The sequence below is a fragment of the Watersipora subatra genome, chromosome 2 (genome assembly GCF_963576615.1).
Source record: "Watersipora subatra chromosome 2, tzWatSuba1.1, whole genome shotgun sequence".
NCBI lineage: Eukaryota > Metazoa > Bryozoa > Gymnolaemata > Cheilostomatida > Watersiporidae > Watersipora > Watersipora subatra.
Genome location: NC_088709.1, coordinates 52,065,050 through 52,081,312, shown reverse-complemented (window position 1 = coordinate 52,081,312; position 16,263 = coordinate 52,065,050).

Sequence of the window (16,263 nt, the reverse complement as noted above, 5' to 3'; positions counted from 1 at the left end):
AAACAAACAGCAATAATGAAAGGAAAAGATTTTATGTTTATACCTCTCCCCCTGCAAAAGGAGAAATACAATATTAGAAATAAAATGCACTGATATTATTAGAATAACCAATATTATTAATATAGTGATACAGTAATAATAGAAAACCAATGCACAATTTTGTTTACATTTCAAAACATAATCGCTAACAATATCAAGAAGTTGTGATGTCTATATAGATTTTTAGAAAGTCTATTTAACAACGCTATTTAAAAAAAATAATAACAGTAACATATTGCCAATCATCGATGTTGTTAGTGGGACTATAACGTTTCAATAGTCATCCAAACTTATAATTAAATATTGTAATAATCTCATAAAAATTGTTAGAAAAAAATATCATTGCCATTTCCTTTACTTTGACTGCGTTAGACATCAGCTAGAATACCAAAGTACTCAGAAGCGTCTAAATTGTCAGTTACTTTGAAATCGGCAAAAAAGAAACGATTATATTTCAGTACTTCTATGTTAATTACAGAAACCTTCGGCAATTCGACAATGCTATGGACTGGTGAAATGTGCAAGTTATTTTTTGTGAAATGCGCACGACTTAATGGTTCTATTCACTTTCGCTCGGCGTTTCAATTGCCGGTCTTAATTTTGATAAAAGTAAGGCTTGGCAAGTTTTAATAACGATTTTTGGCCAAATTAATCTGTCTATTTGTGTATAATCCGTTTAGATTGGTAAGTTTTAAGATACTGTCGACATTTTTCAAAGACTTGGTAATATATTTAAATAGGTTTATATGTGTTTTGTATCGTTATTATCCTTAAACGACTCCACAGAAAAATGGTTAAATTTGTTGGTGAGATTTCGGTACAAGGGTTTGCGACATTGTTGATGAATAATTTTCGTGAGTTGTGTGCACATGCATTATCATAAAACTCTCAAACATTTGCTCCGCTTGTTTGGTCGTGGGATGAATGCTTGTTAATGGCAGCTGACTGATCATAATTGTGACAATATTTGGCAACTATATTTATTTGATAACAAAATGAAACCAGCAGATCGTTGAAATAACCAAAAATGTATTTGAAGATAAAACGATTGAAGAATTGTGGCCTTCAATGATTCATCCATATCCACAGATAGCCAAAAATGCCCTTCGAACTCTGCTCCCAATTGTGTCTACATACTTATGCGAGTCCGCTTTCTCCTTTATGGCTGTTCTCAAATCGAAACAATGAAACCAACTGAGACTTTGTCAACCATTTCTCCAAAGATTGAGAATTTGGTGAAAAACAAGAAGTATTTTCGTCTATATCACTAACGAACTGAAAATGAACAGTCAAAGCAAATTAGTATAGCATTACTTTATGTAAGTAAAAAAAGAGAAACATGTCAAATCGATTGACTCTTACATGTATATTATTCTAATTTACAATGTACGTCAATTTAAAATTCATTGTTATAAACAACATATATTATGATGTTTATATAGGGGTCCATGACTTTTGAGATAAAGAGCTCAGGAGGTCAATGGCTCCAAGGTAGTTGGGAACCACTGATGTATAGTATGTACTAGCATGTACAGTATGTACTAGATTTTACATTTTGTACATGTATTAACATGTACAGTATGTACCAACATGTACCAAATGTCCTAGCATGTACAGTATGTGTATGTACTACCATATACAGTGTGTGCTAGCCTATAAAGTATGTAATGATGTGTAGATGATACACTAGCATGTATTATGTACTAGCGTATACAGTATGTACTCGCATGTACAATATGTACTAGCACAGACAGTATGCAGTAGCATATACAGTATGTACTAAGATTGACAGTATGTACTAGCATGCAAAGTATGTATTTATTTATACTGCACATATTTACATGAACATTATCAACTAGAATGAATGGTATGAATTAGCATGCACAGTTAGTGCTAGAATAGACAGTATGTACAATCATGAACTAAATTTACAATCGAAAAATTGTGTATAAATGTATGTATAGTATGTTACTCGCATGTACAGTCTGTAATATCATATACTGCATGTATTGGCAATGGACCGTGTGAACAAACATGTGCATTTGGCATTGACATTATGTAGTAGTATGGACAATATGTATTTGAAAGGATATTTTTTAGGATTGTATGCATGCATGTATGCTTGTATGTAAGCTGGTATGTACTAACATACTGTAAATATAATGTACTAGCATGTAAAAGATGTACCAGTATGTATGTCATGTCTTAGCATGGTAAGTATTTAAATGCATGTACATTTACAGCATGTACTAGCATAGACAGTGTTTACCTGTATGGAAAGTGTGTAGAAATGTGCACGGTACAATTATACTAGCATGCAAATTATGTAATACCATAAATAACAAGTATTACTGTAGCTTAAACAGTCTGTCTTAGTAGGTGCAGTATGCAATATGATTAACGGAATGTATTAGTAGGTGTTTTATGCGCAAGCGTGTACGGCGTGTATTTGTATGATCTGTATATACTATTAGGTGAAGTATGTACTAGCGTGTACAGCATGCAGTAAAAAGGACAAGATATACCAATACAGCCATTAGGCGCAAGCATGAACAGTGTGTACGATCATATAGAGTATGTATTAGTCAATATGACATGTACAATCGAATACAATATTACATTAGCTTTGGCTGGATAGATTAGCATGAATACCGTGTATAAACATTAACAGTGCATAATAGCAAAGAATGTTCATACAAGCACTAGTTGTACTACCGGGTGTTGCCTTGGTAATAAAAAAGTCTTTGCAGAGAAAATTGATTCGCATTTATTATATAACAACATTTGTAGTTCTAGCTTTCAAACTACATGTCATGAGAGAAGGGTTTTGTGTAATTGAAATAAATGAAGAGCAATAAAAAAAAACACCTGTATAAGTTTTCAAACTTTTTCAACCAACTGCAACTTTTGAACTTCAAATCATGAGGAAGATGTTTTGTGCAGGTCAAACAAATTAAAAAGATAGAACAACTATCAAAGGGTTTAGATGTGAAATAATGAGCAAGTAATAAATAATTTAAGTCCGTTTTGTTACAATTACAATAAAAGATGATTCGGTAGCAATACATTTAATACGAACTGAAAAACACAAATAGAAATCCTTAATATGTGGAATTGATAAAAAGATTTAATGCATAGAAGTGTTTGTGTGTATGCGTAAAAAAGCTACTGTTTCACGAAAAGATATCCATCAAAACTTTGAATATGACAATACTGGTACTTATCGATACCAGTACAAATGTAAAAACAGAAAATAGTAAAAATAGTACAGATGTAGACGGACTGTCTTTGTCTGACCGAACGGAGAGAGAATGTTGAGGCTTTTTTTTACGGAGATACCTGCAAATACCTGACTTTTCACGGAAGAACATATGGCCTTGATCCCAGATATAATTATCGAACCTGATGCAAAATATTTCTTAACAGGGCATTGTAACGTGTGGGGGCATTAGTAAAATAATCAGCGTGTTTAGTGGCAGCCAAATACTAAAAAATCATGATCAATATGTCGTCGTAGCTCAGTGGTAGAGCGTGTGGATAGGAAACTTGTGGCTGCATTCGTCGTGACTGTAAATCCACCATAATGTGAAATTTTAATTCCAAGATATTAATAATTAAAGCTGGGATGACACACACATACTTTGAGACATATATAAATATATATATATATAAATATATATATATATATATATATATATACAGGACAGGACAGATAGCGCAGCTGGTAAGGTATCGCGACCGTGATCATTAGGTCCTCGGTTCAAACCCCAACATCTGCACTTTTCTGGTGATCCTTAGACAAGACCCTTGTTCGTGTAATGTCTACAACATCTATGATGAGTGCAATAACCAAAGCCATGCCGGCTCGGATGTCGCCCGGTCAAACAAGGTCCGTGCTGCCTGTAGTTGAACCAGGACAAAGCAGTAAAAATTGGGCTACTGGTTCAAAACGGATGAAATGGACTCGGACTGATAATATGGACCTCATGCAGTGCTACGTTATGAGTGAACCTCAAAAGTGGGGTTACATGGGAAGGATGCGTCAACTGTGGATAAACATGCGCCCTGAATTGCCACTTACTGCTAAGCAACTTGTAGCTCAGAACAGTAACATAATCTAGCGGTATCTCATATAGGAACTTGAGGTAGATGAAATTAGGGTAAACCCAAGTAATCTCAAACAACGATGAGTGCATATCAACACACACTGTCACGCAGCATGTGTCACGCAACACGAGCATGTGTTGACTCATGGGTTGAAGAAGACATGCACTTGGACCTTGACCCAAGGGTGAGAGAGATCTTGCGGAAAATATCATCAACAAAATGTCAGCTGCTAATGATTATGGAAGCAGGGTACCACTACGAAGAGTTAGCAAGGCTATCCTAAGAAGCTGTTAGAAGACATTAACTTGGCACTGGAGTCGATCTCAACTGGATCTATCAGTGAGACTAATGCCTTAATCTACAGTACAGCAACCGTCATCTTGGAGGAGATGGATATTAAGCCAATGCCAACAAGGCTTCAAGCCATTCCATCCTGGCAGCTGAGGCTACAAAATAAGATCAAGGACTTGCGCAAGAAAGTTAGTAGGCTCAGTGAGAGATCTAACCACAGTTTGGAGCATCCAAAAAAGGAAGCCATAATAGAGGCTCTAGAATCTGCCAAACAGCAGCTAGTAGCACTCTCTGCCTGACTGACGCGGTACACCAAAGAGCGGGATAACAAGAGCATGAACAAACTGCTCATCACTAATCCATCTAGAGTGTATTCCCAGTTCAAAAGTGACCTGCAGAGGCCAATGTCTGAGCCTCCCCGATCTAGCACTTCAAAGTTCTGAAAGAACATCTGGAAGAAAAAGACTACTCATAACACCACTGCAAATTGGCTGAAGAGGCTTAAAGATAGCCATCAACACACTGTGGCCCAGCAAAGACTCACCATCAGCGAAGAGGACATCAAGTGCAGAGTGCAGCGTATGAAGAACTGGTCAGCACCTAGCCATGACATGATTCAAGCCTTCTGGTTAAAGAAAATTGACATCACTTCACACTAGAATGGCTAAGCAGATGGAATGCCTAATAGAACAAGGTGACCATCCAGAATGGCTGACCAAACGAAGAACTGTACTTCTGATAAAAGATCCAAAGCAGGGGCTGATTCCCAAAAAACTATCGACCAATAACGTGCTTGCCCACCACTTGGAAATAGTTGCAGGACAACTGCAACTATTCTCAGGAATAGTTGCAGACAAACTGGAAAAGCACATGAGTCACTATATGACCAGTGCTTAGAAAGGTATTGGGGGTAACACCCGAGGAGCCAAACATCAGATACTGTTGGATCGGACGGTCTGTCAAGACAGCGGGACAAGGCAAACCAATCTTGCCATGGCTTGGATCGACTACAAAAAGGCCTATGACTCAATTCCCCATAGTTGGATACTTGAGTGCCTCAGTATGTACAATGTTCACCCTGCTCTTGTGGCCTTCATCAAGATGACAATGACCAAATGGAAGATGGAACTGGAGGCTAATGGCAAAAAGCTGGCGAGTGTAAAAATTAAGCGAGGCATCTCTCAAGGTGACTCCTTATCACCGCTGCTCTTCTGCATATGCCTAAACCCTCTAAGCAATATGCTGGAGGAGACTCAATATGGGTACCAGTTTAAAAGTGGCACCAAGATAAACCACCTCTTCTACATGGATGACATCAAGCTGTACGCTAACAAAGAAAGGGACATTGATTCACTAATACACCTCACTCAGGTATACAGCAAGGACATTCGAATGACCTTCGGTATTGAGAAATGTGGAAGGCTAATTCTCAAGAAAGGCCATTCTATGCTTACAGATGGCTTAAGAATGCCAAATGGTACCATCAAAGATATAGAAGAAGGGTACAAGTACTTGGGGATTATGCAAAGCGACATCAACCATGATGCCGAGGTACGTCACAAAGCCATTACCGAATACAAGAAACGCCTTCAGCAGGTCTTACGGAGCCAGCTCAATGCCAAGAACCAAGTCATAGCAATAAATACATACGCACTGCCAGTAATAACATATCCAGCATGCATAATAAAGTAGACTGAATAAACCATCAAGGAAACATATACAGCAACCCGTAAACTGCTGACCATGCATGGAGCACGGCACCCAAAATCTGAGACTGCTAGATTTTATCTTGATAGGAAAGATGGTGGTAGGGAACTCAAAAGTGTACAGCAGACAGTGAAAGAGGAGGAGCAAAGCATCAAAGCATATGCAGCCTCCATGGCCATCTCATATAAGTTGTTAGCTGAATTTCAATCGGCTGCTCTTACAACGGACCTACGCCCTGATGATGAGGAAATTGACTGGCACACGATACCTCTTCATGGTGCTCACCACCAACAAATATCTAAGGTTGGCGATCTTCACCAGACATATATGTGGCTGAACAAAGGAAACCTATTGGCCAATACAGAGTCACTAATCATGGCAGCCCAGGAGCAAGTGCTCCCAACAAGGCAACTTCAAACGAAAATCTATCACACGAGAGACGATCATAGATGCAGACTGTGCAAAGATGCACCTGAGACCATCCAACACATCATCAGTGGATGCAAGCAGCTAGCAGCAAACGCATACACTGAGCGGCATAATCATGCCGTAGGTGTTGTGTATAGAAGTCTATGTGATGAGTATGGCCTTAATAAACCACAACACTGGTGGGAAGCTCCTGGTAAGGTCAATGAAAATGATCGCGCTAAGATCCTCTGGGACTTCTACATCCGAACTGACAAGCATGTCTTAGCAAACCAACCAGATATAGTGGTGGTAGACAAGGAGAACAAGAGGGCTACTATAATAGATATAGCAGTACCCAATGACTACAATATAGCCAGCAAAGAAAAATAAAAGGTAGAGAAATATCTCCCTCTTAGAGAAGAAATTGAAAAATGCTGGAATGTAAGAACAACTGTAATCCCAGTAGTCATTGGGGCACTGGGCGCAATAACACCGGCGCATAAAATGTGGCTTGCCCAAATAACAACAACAATCAACTCAGGTGAGTTGCAGAAAAGTGTGCTATTGGGAACAGCTAAGATCTTGAGGCGAGTGCTCAAACTCCCAGGTCTCTAGTAGGAGACCCGAGTTAGAGCAGAAACTACCACCCATACAGGTTAACCGGGGTGAGGAAATAATTTATATATATATATATATAGATAGATTGAGAGTATATCAAAAGAAATAAGGTGTACTAGACGTAGAGAGTATACCTTAGTATGCCTACTAGCATATACAGTATATTCTAGCGTTTACAGTATGAACTAGCATATACAGTATATACTAACATATACAGTATGAACTAGCATGTACAGTATATTCTAGCCTATACAGTATGAACTAGCATATACAGTGTGAACTAGCATATACAGTATGTACTAGCATATACAGCATGAACTAACATATACAGTATGAACTAGCTTGTACTGTATGAACTAGCATATACAGTATGGACTAGCATATACAGTATATTCTAGCGTATACAGTATGAACTAGCATATACAGTATATACTAGCATATACAGTATGAACTAACATATACAGTATGAAGTAGCATGGACAATATGAACTAGCATATACAGTATAAACTAGCATATACTGTATGAACTAGCATATACAGTATGAACTAGCATATACAGTATAAACTAGCATATACAGTATGTACTAGCATATACAGTATATACTGGGATATAAAGTATGAACTAGCATATACTCAATATGAGCTAGCGTATACAGTATGAACTAGCATTTACTGCATGAACTAGCATATACAGTATGAACTAGCGTATACATTGTACAGTATGAACTACTATATACAGTATGTACTAGCATATACAGTATATACTAGCATATAAAGTATGAACTAGCATGGACAGTATGGGCTAGCGTATACAGTATGAACTAGCATATACAGTATGAACTAGCATTTACTGTATGAACTAGCATATACAGTATGAACTAGCATTTACTGCATGAACTAGCATATACAGTATGAACTAGCGTATACATTGTACAGTATGAACTACCATATACAGTATGTACTAGCATATACAGTATATACTAGCATATAAAGTATGAACTAGCATGGACAGTATGGGCTAGCGTATACAGTATGAACTAGCATATACAGTATGAACTAGCATTTACTGTATGAACTAGCATATACAGTATGAACTAGCATATACATTGTACAGTATGAACTACCATATACAGTATGTACTAGCATATACAGTATATACTAGCATATAAATTATGAACTAGCATGGACAGTATGACCTAGGATATACAGTATGATTTAGCATATACAGTATAAACTATCATATACATTATGTACTAGCATATACATTGTACAGTATGAACTACCATATACAGTATGCACTAGCATATACAGTATATACTAGGATATAAAGTATGAACTAGGATGGACAGTATGAACTAGCATTTACTGCATGAACTAGCATATACATTGTACAGTATGAACGACCATATACAGTATGTACTGGCATATACAGTATATACTAGCATATAAATTATGAACTAGCATGGACAGTATGACTTAGGATATACAGTATGATTTAGCATATACAGTATAAACTAGCATATACAGTATGTACTAGCATATACATTGTACAGTATGAACTACCATATACAGTATGTACTAGCATATACAGTATATACTAGGATATAAAGTATGAACTAGGATGGACAGTATGAACTAGCATTTACTGTATGAACTAGCATATACAGTATGAACTAGCATATACATTGTACAGTATGAACTACCATATACAGTATGTACTAGCATATACAGTATATACTAGCATATAAAGTATGAACTAGCATGGACAGTATGACCTAGCATATACAGTATGATTTAGCATATACAGTATAAACTAGCATATACAGTATGTACTAGCATATACAGTATATACTAGGATATAAAGTATGAACTAGGATGGACAGTATGAACTAGCATATACAGTATCAACTAGCATATACAGTATGAACTAGCATTTACTGTATGAACTAGCATATACAGTATGAACTAGCATATACATTGTACAGTATGAACTACCATATACAGTATGTACTAGCATATACAGTATATACTAGCATATAAAGTATGAACTAGCATGGACAGTATGACCTAGCATATACAGTATGATTTAGCATATACAGTTTAAACTAGCATATACAGTATTTACTAGCATATACAGTATATACTAGCAGGTACAGTATGAACCAGCATATACAGTAGATACTAGCATATAAAGTATGAACTAGTGTGGACAATATGAACTAGCATATACAGTATGAACTAGCATATACAGTATGAACTAGCATGTACAGTATGAACTAGAATGAACAGTATATACTAGCATATACAGTATGAACTAGCATATACAGTATGAAATAGCATATACAGTACATACTAGCATGTACAGTATATACTAGCATATAAAGTACGAACTAGCATATACAGTATGAACTAGCATATACTGTATGAACTAGCATATACAGTATGAACTAGCATATACAGTATGAACTAGCATATAAAGTATGAACTAGCATGGACAATATGAACTAGCGTAAGCAGTATGAACTAGCATAGGTGGCGTGTACAGTATGTATTATCATGTAGATAATATGACAGCATGAAAGCCTACTGCATTTACTTGTGTGTACATTAGTTACCTTCATAACCAGTGTGTACTGTCACGAATATTATGTATGATCATATACATCATGTTTGAAGATGTACAATAAGTACAGTATTTACATGCTTTGACAGTGTGTCTGACAATGTAAAGCGCATAATATCACTTATACTATGTACTATCTTGTAGACTAGGTACTATCTTGTAGACGATGTACTATCTTGTAGACTATGTACTACCATGAACAGTATGTATAGGAAGGTTATGTATGTAAGAGCATTGACAGTATGGTTAATGGTATACAATATGCACAAGCATTTACAGTATTTGTTAGCATAAACAGTATGTGATGATATGTACTAGGATGTGGACTGTCTATATGTACAGTATGTATTTAAATAAATATTAGCATCAAAAATATGTACTCTCATGAAAAATATTATATGTACGCATGCACAGTGTACTCCAGACTATACATGCTAATATTGGATAGTATTACAAGAGGGTATAATAGTATGACAAGTACTAGCAAGTATATTATGTATTAGCATGGACAGTATACACAAGCATTGACAACATGTGCTACTATCAATTGTATCTACCATGGTAGGCATTTGTACAAGAATAAGGCCTGTGTACTAGCTTGTAAATGATGTACAAGCATGTAGATTGTTTACTAGAATTCAGGCTTGTTCAAAGATGTGCATTATATATAACCGGATTCAATAATAACAAGCCTATACCGTATATATTATTATATACACCAAATATTAGCATAGACAGTATGTACTAGCATGGACAGTATGTATTAGCAAGAGCAGTATGTGCAAGTACTTACCAAATGGACTAGAATGTGAGAGCATGTATTAGCAGATGTAGTTTCACTAGTATGGTTAATAGGTTCTAGCATGAACAGCAAGTATTATCAAGTTCAATATGTACAAGCATGTACAGTATGTATTTGATATATGACATACCTTGATATTTGAGCCCCTAGTGTTTTCATTTGCTTTGTTAGGTATTATGCATACCTTACTGCTAATACAATTATGAGTTTGAGTATCGGGAGAGACCAATCACAACTCTCAGCTGGTGTTACCTCATGGTCTCCATCGGTTGCATCATTCCTCTCATTATTTGACACAAGGCTACAGCATGAAATGGTGTGCTTATTAGATATGAGACAACAGGCCCTGCTCTTTCCACGACTTTATGCCTTTTGGTCTATTAAGTTTGGTATGGTCTCTTTAATTTTGTGGGTGAGCCCAAACTTTCCCTGCTTTGTTGCAGCAGGCCTCAAATGGGGTCAAGAAACTATTTTTAGCTACTCACATAATTTTAATCTCATCGTCTAGCTAGTCTCGCTATTCAGAAATAAAACTATCTGAAAACTCTTCCATTAACAACACTAATTTTTTACAGCAGTTTTATAGTATTTCAGGCATTACTCTACTGTTTTCTTCAAGGTCTTATAATAACAATGTATTTTGAGATTGACATTTTAAATTATTCGTAAAATATAAATTGCCAGTGTTTTTCACAATATATTTAATATTATTCTTAGACTATTTTATATAGTAAGTTGAAACCTGCTCTCTACTGAAGAGCTGCCTAATCAACTGTTAATATATGTCAACAACTCAGGTATTCAATGCCACAACAATGGTGTCACAGAGTAGCAATAGTGGTTAAAGGTACAAGTCATTTTTAATTAATTCTTAATATAACAATTTTTAAACTGTCAGGTTGACATCAACTTGGAACCCATTGATTTATGAAATAGACTTCAATTGTCTATTACAAAAACAAACATATAAGGATGTAAGGATACCTTCTCAGTTGCAAGTTTGCAAGAAACCAACATCATCTTAATATTAATATAAGTACCAGAAAATAAAAAACACCAAACAGTAGTTGGCAGAAACATGAATTGGTCTATTCTTTGTTATGAATGAAATGCAAACACAAACTGAAAATAATCAGCAAACTATACATGCGTATATAAACTTGAGTGTTTGTCGTCTGTCATTAGTATTTCCAGCTATAGTGATGATTTTGGCACAAAAGATCTGCTATGCACTGGATTTGAACTCAGATCCGTTGTGTCTACAGTCAAGCGTGCTAAATTCCTATACAATAAAATAATTGTGGTCATATTCATTGCATTGGTTAAAGTAGGCATGCTTGAAGCGCCTACAAACTACTATTGATTATTAGCCGCTGACTTTACTGCTAGAGTTCATTACATGTTACTTACTGATTAGTAAGCTGGTCTCAGACACGGCGCTTATTATAGTAAAGATTTAGACTAGCTTCAGTTAATAACTTGAGTTACTTAAACTCATTGGGACATTATTTTATTACCCGTGCAATGCTGAGCATGCAGCTAGTCTAATATTAAAAATATGTTTCTTTCAAAATATGCTAGAACCTGCTGTAAATGTATTTTTTAAGAAAACTGAATCGGGTCAAGCGCATAACTTTAGACTTGATAGAACTCGAGTAAAGACAAAAAGTATAAGTCAGAAACACCTGCCAAGATTGTGGAACACCTGCCAATGCTTTCGAACACCTGGCGAAACTGTCAAGCACATGCCTAAGCCGTCAGAGCAATCTAGTTGAACAAGTATCTCAAATACATTATTCAATGTCTATAGATTGCTTCAGCCAATAACTACTGGTGGCTGTTTAGTATTTTGATTTTCAATGTTTGGTATTTCTATAGAAAAAGGCTTTTGGTATTTCCATAATGGAGTGTTCTTAGTACTTCTAATGGTAAAAGGCTCTTGGTATTTCTAATGTTAAATGTGGTCTGCAAATTTTGTCTTCTTTTGCAAAAAATATTAGAAGCTAGGTTTGTATTAGACAAAAATAAAGAACATCAAGAGCATAGTACAAGTGTTCCAAAAGGAGTTAGTGATATTGGCATAGACATAGAGAACATGTAGAAATAAGCATCTATACCCCAATCCCTAGAGAGGCTCATGTCAAGAGCTTCTCTACCAATTGTTACACAAATTCCAGCTCCTAAACCTCCATTAATCGAAAATAATAAAGTAAGTAAATTACTTGTGCATGAATTGAATTGCTGAGTTTATAAATCATGGATTTGGAGACAGTAGACTAAATGGTTGAGTTATATTGGCTGTAGCAATAAACTCTGAAACTATATTGGCTGTGAGTGATGGAAAAAGAAAAATATATGGTCATGGAAGGTTAGAGAAAGTAGCTAGCTGTGAAAAGCTTCTGCAATACAAAGAAAACAAACATTTAAGGATCTCTGAGCTTAGCTAGATAATCCTGTCAGGTTAGTAAGGTTTGTCATCAACGATCTACCACTTTGAGATTAGGTTGTCTTGAGTTGGAAACACCAGCAAGTTCTTATAGATGATATACACGGGAACAAGGCTGCAGAGAATAACGGAAGGTATTGGAATTCGGCTATTTGACAGTTTCTGCTGGTGGTATGTACATGGTGAACTTTTTTGTCATTTTCCGAACTAGTAATTTGGATGAGTGAACATCATATCATCTTCTTCTCTTTGAGTAGACCAATATTTTCTAAAAAGTACAAGTCTGCATGAGTAATAGTAGAACAGGAACATAAACTTCTATTTTAGCCTTTTCCTTCGGAGGGTGGGCTACTCAAACAAAAATGTTTTACAGTCAGAAATTTATGCTGCATTCAATTGTAATGTTTCTACACCTATGTGTTTGCGCATTTCTGAGCTAGAGAGCACTTTTGAAATGGGAGGGAGCAACTCCAAGTTTGCTTGGAAAACCTTACATATTGTATCAGATAATGAAAAATATTTTATAATCTCGAAAATTTATAAATGCTTTTATTTGAAATTAGCCAAGTCAACTCTCAGCATTTCTTAACCCATGCCAAGGATGCAGCAATACTGTTTAATTCAATGTATTGATCAGTTTGTGAATGAAACCCTAGTCAGAGTGACTAAACTTCAATATGAGACAGCCAAACAGTATGCAAACAGATGGTTGATATTAGAAGAAGAGAGGATTCAATGTGAAATTGCTCAAAAACTGCTAAGCATTGAGAACTTTGATGAGAGTTCAGACTTATTATGTCATTACGCTTGTTAAAAAGTATTGTAACAAACTCGTTATGGAAAGAACTGAGAAGAGACATGAGAAAAGACAGAACGAATGTGATACAGCAGAAAAGGTGAGATTAGATACTAATAACTTGACAAAATCATGACGATTACTCCATGATAATGGTACTTTGGTGGGAAAAAAGAAAACATTTTCATTTTTGTCTGCACATTTTGTGAGCAGCAAAACTAATTATTTGCAGTTTACATGACGTGTTATAGCCTACAATTTGGACATAAATGTATAGTTAAATTACATGTATGATCCTTCCTTGATTTTTTGCATATGACTACACAAACTACGCTAGATATGGCATGCTGTACTGTGCAGAGAAGGCTAATCTGAAAGTATAGCATAGCAAAGTGTATGAAAGCTCTTAACCCAAGTACCGATCATAAAAATTTCTCAAATGACGGTCTATTTCACGAATAATTGAGGCATGTGTCTAATCCCAATAATTCTAAAAGTTGTCTATTAAACTTGGACAATGAATACATTTTCCTAAAGCTAACAAAATGAAGCATCCAACTAGACCATAATGTGGGTTGTAAACGTTCATTAGATACACTATCTTTGACCATACATCTTGGGGAGACGATTTCGTAAAATTTGTCATGTGTTTCAGGAGTTGTAAGCAAAGGCAGTGCCATTCTGTTTGAGGTCTTTTTACAGAATCATGTGAGACTAAGTGTGAAGAAAATTTCACATTTGCACAAAATTTCTAAGGATTATCCTCATTATTTTTTATTCTATTGCAATTTTATTCTAAACCAATGAAGGTAAAAATAAGGAGAGAAAATAAACTAGGTAGTAACATTTAAGTATACAGACTGAACTAGATGAACCCAAACAGAGAATTACAGTAAATTGATATTACTATTAATTAATGCAATATGATTATAATTAATAATAATTAAAGTAATTAGAGCTTATGATTGAAGTTCTCATAGCAGCCTAAATGGCAGCCAATTTTGCATGCTGCACACCAGGTCCGGAACGCTTGCGAATTTTGGCAGACCGATCGGAACAAACAACGCAAGAACGTTCTCGTTTTCCGGGAACCTCAGTTAGTTGATGGCCATAAGAAGTTGCCTGTTCTTCTTTATTATCAACTATTGGGCACACTGACTGCATAACTATTTTGGACACAAAGTCGGTCATGTCCATCTTAGTGTCAGTGTTTTTTAGCTTAAAATGTTCATGTCAGTGACGAAGAGTTATGTCTATTAAGTTCTAGGCAACCTTCACCCAATATCTGTGTGTTGCATGCTCAGCTGCTATATAATAAACCCTCTTATCACTCAGGTCTACCCCACCCATACCTTTATTGTAAAGCAGAACTATAGCAAGTTTGTTCTGTTCACGAGCCCTGCAAGAAGTATGATGGGTGATGGGTTTTGTGCCAGTAGAAAGCAGCAACACAGGCTTGTACTGGGATGGCTTATCATGATAAGCACAAACTAAGTTAATGCTAGAGCAACTCTTCATATACTTTGAGTCTTAGACTTGTAGGCAGGCAATACCTAATGATTTTGGGTAGCCTCAATAGTTTAATCCAACTGTGTCAGTGAGCATAGTACTTTGGGCAAACAGATCTTCTGCGAGTGAAGGCTTTGTGTAATAATATCGGTTACCAGATGATAGCCTTTATTATACATGTTACAACGAGACATTAGGTGTTTGACAACTGTGATCGCTTGCCCTTCTTCAGATCGAATGTCAAAGTCCCAGCAGGATTAAGGCTCTATGTGCATCACATAGCTTGACTTACTATCGATTCAGCAACACCATTCAGCCAATGCATAACAAATAAGGAATTTCCACAATGCCATCTGCTAACAATAGATGCAGAATTTGAAAAGAGAACTTTTTAGAGCTCTGCATAGAAAAAGCCACTAATGCTCTTACATTTCATAAAAATTTACATATTTCAGTATTTCAATCATCTATCTGAAAATGCCAAAAATGTAATAATAATGTTATAGCAAAATCAGTCGTAATCCTGTGGCTATCGATCGTGGCTATCGATCGTGGCTATCGATCGTGGCTATCGATCGTGGCTATCGATCGAGGCTATCGATCGTGGCTATCGATCGTGGCTATCGATCGTGGCTATCGATCGTGGCTATCGATCGTGGCTATCGATCGTGGCTATCGATCGTGGCTATCGATCGTGGCTATCGATCGTGGCTAAACTTAAGTTAAACTGATTAAAACTTCTACACTAGTTGCAAAGTTAGATAATCAGACTCATACAAATGTGGCTATTCCCGCAGACAACGAACTTATGTCAATAGACATGACTTGACAAACAATTTTTTGTTAGGTTAAAGTTTTTTTATAATTCTAAATAATGAATGAGGAAATACAAACACAAAAGTTTGGTTCCTCTGCTG